This window comes from Lynx rufus, unplaced genomic scaffold (genome assembly GCF_022079265.1).
Source record: "Lynx rufus isolate CCGP_SWC_20201006 ecotype Redwood Valley unplaced genomic scaffold, mLynRuf1.p SCAF_3, whole genome shotgun sequence".
Lineage (NCBI taxonomy): Eukaryota > Metazoa > Chordata > Mammalia > Carnivora > Felidae > Lynx > Lynx rufus.
The window spans coordinates 182,299,741-182,308,721 of record NW_025814845.1 but is presented as its reverse complement, the minus strand read 5'-3'; positions in this window follow the sequence as shown (position 1 = coordinate 182,308,721).

Here is an 8,981-nt window from a genome sequence, read left to right as displayed (position 1 = left end):
GGATATTATTCAAGCCATGAGAAAGAAAGAAATCTCCCGTCTGCAACAACATGGACGGGTCTTGAGGGCATATATACTCTATACATATACACACACACACATACATACCACATCTTCTTTATCCATCCATCCACCGATGGACATTTGGGCTCTTTCCATACTTTGGCTATTGTTGATAGTGTTAAAAACATAGTATTTGTAACAGTCCATGGTTTTTGACATAATTAATGCCTATCAATTCCAATAATCTCAGCTCTATTTCCTCCATTTTTCCTTCTGCATCATAAATACTTGCTGATTTTTTTTTTTTTTTTTTTGTATCAGATCTAAATGTTTCTCCTCTGGGCACCTGGTTGGCTCAGTTAAGCGCCCGACTCTTGGTTTTGGCTCAGGCCGTGATCTTGTGGTTTCGTGAGTTCAAGCCCCACATTGGGCTCTTCGCTGACAGTGAGAAGCCTGCTTGGGATTCTCTCTTTTTCCTTCTCTCTCTGCCCCTCTCCCACTTGTGCTGTCTCTCTCAAAAAACAATAAACTTAAAAATTTTTTTTGATAAAAAATAAAAAATAAAAAATAAATGTTTCTCCTCTGTTTTTCTTTTAATCCAAACAACAGAACGGGATTTTAATGAAGTTAAAGGAACTGATCTGGACCCAATGCAGACTTTACTGCTCTCATGCCGATTTCACTATTCAATGTAATCTTTTGCCACCAGAAAACTGAGGAAGCAAGTACAGTATCCCTTGTCGAATGAATTGTTTTACCTTGCTTTTAAAAAATCAATGGAGTAGTTTATTCCTTCCAGAAAAATCAAGAGGTAAAAACTTGGAAATGTGAAACATGTTGTTCGGTCTCTGCATAAGGATGCTAATAGAGCATAAATAACAACTTAAATTTTCATTTCAAATGAAAGATCGTTTTTAAGAGGAGAAGGGTTAGTAATTTGTTAAAAGCCTTCAATTTAAATTGCTGCAGCCGCATACAAGGATTTTCATTCACGTAAAGCCTTTTACAAGAACACTTTAAAGCATAATTGGCTTCTCCCCTAAATCTAGTCCGAAGTCACCGTTTACAACTGAACATCAAAGAAGATTTCAGACATGATTCTGAAGCTCTTGCACTTTATAAAATGCTGTTTGCAACATTAGATTTCTAACATCTTGGCTTCCTGTTTTATCGCAGCAGTAGGCTGCATTTCTCTCCACCCCTACACACTCCTCTTCTCATTTAATATACAATTTGTCTGAGTATTCTTACGCATCTTTAATTATAAATATGAAAGAAGTATACAATACATATAATATATGTATACATATTTTATCTAGTCATATTTTCCTTTTAAAAAATATTTTATTTTTAGAAGGGATAGAAGTTTGGGAAACAGGCTTCTCCAGCTGCCAGCAATGAATACACAAAAGTAGGTCAGTGTTTCCCAATTTGCGTGACCATAAGAATCACTTTTGACATTTGTCAAAAAATAGGGGTGCCTGGGTGGCTCAGTCAACTGAATGTCCAACTTTGGCTCAGGTCATGATCTCACAGTTCGTGAGTTTGAGCCCCGCGTCAGGCTCTGCGCTGACAGCCCAGAGCCTGGAGCCTGCTTTGGATTCTGTGTCTCCCTCTCTCTCTGCCCCTCTGCACTTGTGCTCTCTTTCTCTCTTAAATACTAAATAAACATAAAAAATAAATAAATGTAAATACATGTTCCTGGATCCCAAGTGTGATCTTCTGAGTAAGAATCGCTAAGTGAAGGCCCTGGGAATCAGTATCTTAAACAAATATCTTCAGTGGTTCTTACCAGTGAAGTTTGGAAAATTGCGCAAGGATCCCTGTCATTGAATAACCTTGAAAACTTGGAACTGTTACTGAAAAACACGTGAACAGAATTTCAAAATCCTCCCTGTGCTGAAAACAGTGTTTCTTCACACCTCCTCACCCTCCTCAACTCATCAAGAACCTAGAAGACTCACGTAACTCCTGAAAACCACTGACACCTGGGAGGAGCTGAAACTGACATTAATGAAGAAGAAAAGCAGCTGTTTAACTTAAAAACTGAGGATGAGAGTAGAAGAGTCATGAATTTATCTTGATTTTTGGGTAAAGTATTGTCTCAGGTTTCCACAAATGAAGTTGGTCTCATTTTCTTTTTCTGTAACTTTGTGCTGTACCTCTACGCATATATAGTGGCTGAGCAAGACCGAATGAAATCCAGAAGTGCAGAATGTACCATGCCTTACTTACCTCCTGTGCAGCCGAACAGTCAACAGCAAACTGCTCATACCTCCTCTCTACCTACTCTCTAGGTCAAGCCAGCTTCCCTCTCCACTGCTCTGCTGAAAATGCTTCCCATCACTTGTAGGTTAACTCAGGGGCCGTCCCTCCATCATGCCCTCCTGAACACCTTCAATATTAAGTAATATTGTTCTTTCTGGAGTTTTTGATGTCTGTCATTTTACTGTAACCCTGTTATTTCCTTCTTTTGTATCTTCCTGTCTTCATTTTTCTTTCTCCCCCCTTGCTATATGGTTGTATGGCTCAGTTCCTGCTCTTCTGGTTTCTCCACATTCATTCCCTCAGAACAGGCATCCATTCCATGCTCCCAACATTCCTGAGAATGTGATGACAACCACATAACAATAACAGGCTGGTGACAGTCACAACTAATATCTACTGAGTGCTTGCAACCACTCTACATGAATTACACCATCAAATCCTCATAACCTTCAGAGGTACTATTACTAACCCAAGTTTTAAGAGATGAGGAAATTGAGGTTTTGCCAAATGTCACTTAGAAAAGCCAACAGGAGCACCCTCTTATCCTGTCTCTTCTGTTCATGGCTCTGGGAACTTTTTCATCACGACACAGATTGTTATGGTATAAGAAAAAGGGAAGCGTTGTGAAAATATTGGAAAAGATGTGATAACAGTACACAAGGATACTAACCTACTAAATTATTGGCTATGGTTTTGTTTTCTGAGTCAGGTAAGATGGACCCATCCTGAATCTATGGTGCCACCAGGAATCATGAGTTTAACTATGTCTCCTAAGATTTTGAAGCCAACTGGTGCCCTACATTATGTAAAGAGCCACAGCTCCGGTGAGAAGGTTTCGGTATCACTTACACAACTCGTCACTGCTTTGAGCTGGTCTCAGCCTATCGACAACCAATGTTGTTTTGGAGCGGCCCTTGTGCTTTCTATTATGATTGCTAGATGCCCTTCAACAACAACAGGAAACTCTGAAAAAAAAAACTAGAAGTTTATTACTTATAAGACTGGAAATTACACAGCACATCTGGGGCCACACAGCGGGGTCCCACAGGGTAGGGGGAGTGGGGATGGTGAGCACACACGTATGTGCAGGTCAAGGGATTCTGCTTTTATTGGAGTCAGGGGTGGCAGGCTAGGGTTTTTGTAGGCTCCCTCTTTGTTGGAGAATTTAAAACCTAAGAGTTCAAATTTCAAGAGCAGGAAGAGAAAAGGAAAGTGGCCCAAGTGATCAGTTATTGAAATCAACCAAGATCACAAAAGAGTCTCAGTGGGGGGCCATGGCATGGCTCTTTATCTGGTCTTGTGGCTGTCAATGTGTTTATGTGAGATAACTGTCTTTTCTCAGTTATTTGTATTACCAAAAAAAAAACAAAAAAAAAAAAGGCCAAGGCTCAGGGCTTGCACTACACATGCTGAGTGTTGCAGAATAACCATCCTTCGGTACTGCTCTATTCATCTCACCCCCTTTATTTAATCCCCCATGACTGCTTTCTGATTTCCTGCAAATTCTTTAGCTACAAAATGACCCCAGTCTGCCCTCTCACTTCTGGCTCCCACCACGGTACTCTGCAAGCCCCGTGCTCCGATCAACAAGGCCACTGACTGCTCCTTTCACAGCCCTGCACTATTCCAGCTCCATGCCTTTGTCCTTACTGTTGCCCCTATCAGACATGCCTATCCTCTCCCGTCTCCATCTGTTAAAATCTCACCCGCACTTCTCAGATGTCACTTTGACTATTAAGCTTCTTCTGATCCCTAGAACAAGATAGGAGCACCTAACTCCTGCAACATGTGGCCACTACATCCTGCTATAGTATTTTGTTTGTCTTTCTCAGGGCACTTGGATAGCTAATAATAGCTAACATTTGTGATGCAGTTACTATTTTTATCTGGAACTTTGAAAAGGGTTTTACTGACTCTCTTAATCTTCATCATAATGCCAGCAGGTATCATCCCATTTTATAGCAGAAGAAATGGAGATACGTGGAAGTTAAATAACTTACCCAAAGTCTCATAGAAAGCCAGTTATGACTACCTGATCCGTCTGCCTCCAGAAGCTATACTACATGCTACACTGCTTCTTGTTGCATAGTATTTACTTCGATGAAGGCCCTGAAGATCAGGCCTTCCTCTGAAAGAAGGAAGAAATGCCTCAAATACACAGCCTAACCTTACAGGAAAAAGAACAGCAAATAAATACCAAAACCAGCAGGAGAAGGGAAATAATAAAGATTAGAGCAGAAATCAATGATACTAAAATTAAAAAAAAATTGATGAAACTAGGAGATGGTTTTTGAAAGAATTAACAAAATTGATAAACCCCTAGGCAGGTTTATCAAAAAGAAAAAGGAAAGGACCCAAATAAATAAAATCACGAATGAAAGAGGAGCGATCACAACAAACACTGCAGAAATACAAACACTATTAACAAAATATTATGAGCGATGATATGCCAACAAACTGGGCAATCTAGAAGAAATGGATAAATTCCTAGAAACATATAAACCACCAAAACTGAAACGGAAAGAAATAGAAAATTTGAACACACCCATAACCAGTAAAGAAAATTGAATCAGTAATCAAAAGTCTCCCAACAAACAGAAGTCCAGGGCCAGATGACCTCCCAGGGGAATTCTACTAAACATTTAAAAAAGAATTAACACATATTCTCTTGAAGCTGTTCCAAAAATTAGAAATGGAAGGAAAACTTCCAAACTTGTTCTATGAGCCCAGTATTAGCTTGATTCCAAAACCAGACAAAGACCTTGCTAAAAAGGAGAACTACAGACTAATTTCCCTGATGAACATGGATGCAAAAATTCTCAAAATACTATCAAATCAAATCCAACCATACATTAAAAGAATTATTCACCATGATCAAGTGGGATTTATTCCTGGGATGCAGGGGTGCTTCAATAGCCAGAAATCAATCAACGTGACACATCACATTAATAAAAGAAAAGCATAAGAACCACATGATCCTCTCAACAGATGCAGAAAAAGCATTTGACAAAATACAGCATCTTTTCTTGATAAAAACCTTCAAGAAAGTAAGAACAGAAAGAGCAGACCGCAACATCATAAAGGCCATATATGAAAGGCCCACAGCTAATATCATTCTCAATGGGAAAAAAAACTGAGAACTTTACCACTAAGGACAGGAACATGACAGAGATATTCACTTTCACCACTTTTGTTCAACATTGTACTGGAAGTCCTAGCCTCAGCAATGAGACAAGGAAAAGAAATAAAAGGCATCCAAATTGGCAAGGAAGAAGTCTTTGCAAACAACATGATACTCTACATGGAAAACCCAAAGGATTCCACCAAAAACCTACTAGAACTGATACATGAATTCAGCAAAGTCTCAGGATATAAAATCAGTGTTCAGAAATCAGTTGCAATTTTATACACCGATAATGAAGCAGAAGAAGGAGAAATCAAGGAATCGATCCCATTTATAATTGCACCAAAAACTATAAAATACCTAGGAATAAACCTAACCACAGAAGTAAAAGATCTGTAAACTGAAGACTATAGAAAGCAAATTAAACAAGTTGAAGAAGACTCAAAAAAATGGAAAAACATTCCATGCTCATGCACTGGAAGAACAAACGTTGTTAAAATGTCTATACTACCTAAAGCATTCTACATATTCAAAGCAATCCCTATCAAAATAACACCAGCATTCTTCTCAGAGCTAGAACAAACAATTCTAAAATTTGTATGGGATCCAGAAAAGACTCCCAAATATACAAAGTAATGTTGAAAAAGAAAACCAAAGCTGAGGGATCACAATTATGGACTTCAAGATGTATTACAAAGCTGTAATCATCAAGACAGTCCAGTACTGGCACAAAAACACACATATAGGGGTGCCTGGGTGGCTCAGTCGGTTAACCATCAACGCTTGATTTCAGCTCAGGTCATGATCTCATGGTTCATGAGTTCAAGCCCCATGTCAGGCTCCATGCTGAGACCACGGGGCCTGCTTGGGATTCTGTCTCCCTCTCACTCTTTGCGTCTCCCTCTCTCTCTCTCAAAATAAATAAACTTAAAAACAAACAAAGGAGGGGCGCCTGGGTGGGTCAGTCAGTTAAGCGGCTGACTTTGGCTCAGGTCATGATACCATGGTCCGTGGGTTTGAGCCCCACATCGGGCTCTGTGCTGACAGCTCAGAGCCTGGAGCCTGCTTCAGATTCTGTGTCTCCCTCTCTCTCTGACCCCCCTCCCCCCCCGTTCATGCTCTGTCTCTCTCTGTCTCAAAAATAAATAAACACTAAAAAAAATTTAAAAAATAAAAAACAAAGAAAAAAAAAAAGACACAGCGATCAATGGAAAAGATTAGACAACCCAGAATTAAACCCACAACTGTATGGTCAACTAATCTTTGACAAAACAGGAAAGAATATCCAATGTAAAACAGTCTCTCCAGCAAATGGTATTGGGAAAACTGTACAGCGACATGTAGAAGAATGAACCTGGACCACTTTCTTACATCATACACAAAAATAAACTCAAAATGGATGAAAGACCTAAATGTAAGACAGGAAGCCATCAAAATCCTAGAGAGGATAACAGGCAACAACCTCTTTGAAAAAGCAAGCATGAACTATTGGGACCTCATCAAGGTAAAAAGCTTCTGCACAGCAAAGGAAACAATCAACAAAATTAAAAGGCAACTGATGGAATGGGAGAAGATATTTTCAAATGATATATCGGATAAAGGGTTAGTATCCAAAATCTATAAAGAACCAAAAAACAAATAATCCAGTGAAGAAATGAGTAAAAGACATGGAAACTTCTCCAAAGACATCCAGATGGCTAACACACACATGAAAAGATGCTCAACATCACTCATCATCAGGGGAATACAAATCAAAACCACAATGAGATACCACCTCACACCTGTCAGAATGGCTAAAATTAACAAACTCAGGAAACAACAAAGTTGGTGAGGACACAGAGTAAAGGGAACACTTTGCACTGCTGGTGGGAAGGCAGACTGAAATGCAAAATGGTGCATCCACTCTGGAAAACAGTTTGGAGGTGCCTCAAAACATTAAAATAGAGCTATCCTATGACCTGGCAATTGCACTGTTAGGTATTTATCCAAAGCATACAAAAATGCTGACTCAAAGGGGCCCATGAACCCCAATATTTACAGCAGCACTATCAATAATAGCCAAATTATGGAAAGAGCCCAAATGTCCATCAATGGATGAATGGATAAAGAATATGTGGTATATATATACAATGGAATATTACTCGGCAATCAGAAAGAATGAAGTCTTGCCTCTTGCAACACTGTGGATAGAACTAGACTATATTATGCTACGCGAAATCAGTCAATCTAAGACAGATAAATATCATATATTTTTACTCACAGGTGGAATTTAAGAAACAAAGCAGATGAATATAGGGGAAAGGAAGGAAAAATAAGATAAAAACATAGAGGAAGGCAAACCATAAAAGCCTCTTAAATACAGTAAACAAAGTGAGGGTTGCTGGAGGGGGTTTGGGTGGGGGGGTGCTAAATGAGTGCTGGACACTAAGGAGGGCACTTGTTGGGATGAGCACTAGGTGTTATATATAAGTGATGAATCACTAAATTCTATTCCTGAAACCATGATTATGCTATATGTTAACTAACTTGGATTTAAATTTTAAAAAATCAAGTATGAATTATACATACTTAGATATATCACATAGACTATGATAACCCATAAGAATGTTGATATTTAATCTAGCTATTAATCATCTTTAATAATTTGTTTTAGTGGGAAGTCATTTCTGGCATATTGAAATTCAGTAACTCGATAAGAATTGTCTATCACATTTAGGTATACTGAGATAATTTTGCTAACTTCAGTTTATCACTATTTACTGATATAATTGAATAGTAAATAGTATCTAATTATGCATTTTTATAGGCACACTGTTTAAGTAATCTGTTACTAGCTAATAATTTTATTATGGAAACCAACTATCCAAACATTACAAACTATAAGATATGAAATTATAGATTTGACTTTGAAAAAAAAGATCAGGCCTTGAGTTGAAGCATCTTTTGTATTCTCTATCACCAAGCACACAGTGTCTTTGCATCGATGGCTGATATATAAATAAGTAATGGACCTCCGGTGGCCTCCATGATATGATATTCTTTACCCATTGAATTTTCTTCCTCCTGTTTTTCTACCACAACCCCTCCTAAGTAGTCAAGTCTAACTCCTAAATGCTCCACTCTCTTCATTATCCCACAGCTAAACTTCAGGCTTCAGAATCTTAACACGTTAACAGACATTTACACAGGGTCTACTCTGAAGCAGGCGTTGGGAGGGGTATAGGTGAAACAAAGATGGATAAGCTACATAGGTTCCTGCCCTGAAAAAGCACACAATTAGCTACAGAACGAGTAATGCAGGAGATCATTCAAAGATGGTTTTTGGGAGTGTTAATCTGAAAAATAAAAATGGATTTATTCAACAATAATTTATCCAAGAATTGCAATTTGGGGTACACAAGCTATGGCAAAACCATGGGCAAGTCCAACAAGCAGAGAAGAGGAACATTATTTTGTGCAGAAGGAGGAAGCTGGAAGGCATTGTTCTGAACAAAAGTCCACTGGGGGAATAAAGCACAAGTCCTGGTGATGATGGTTTCTAATGGGCTGAGTTGCAGGGCTAGTGATATCTTGTAGGAGATGCAAA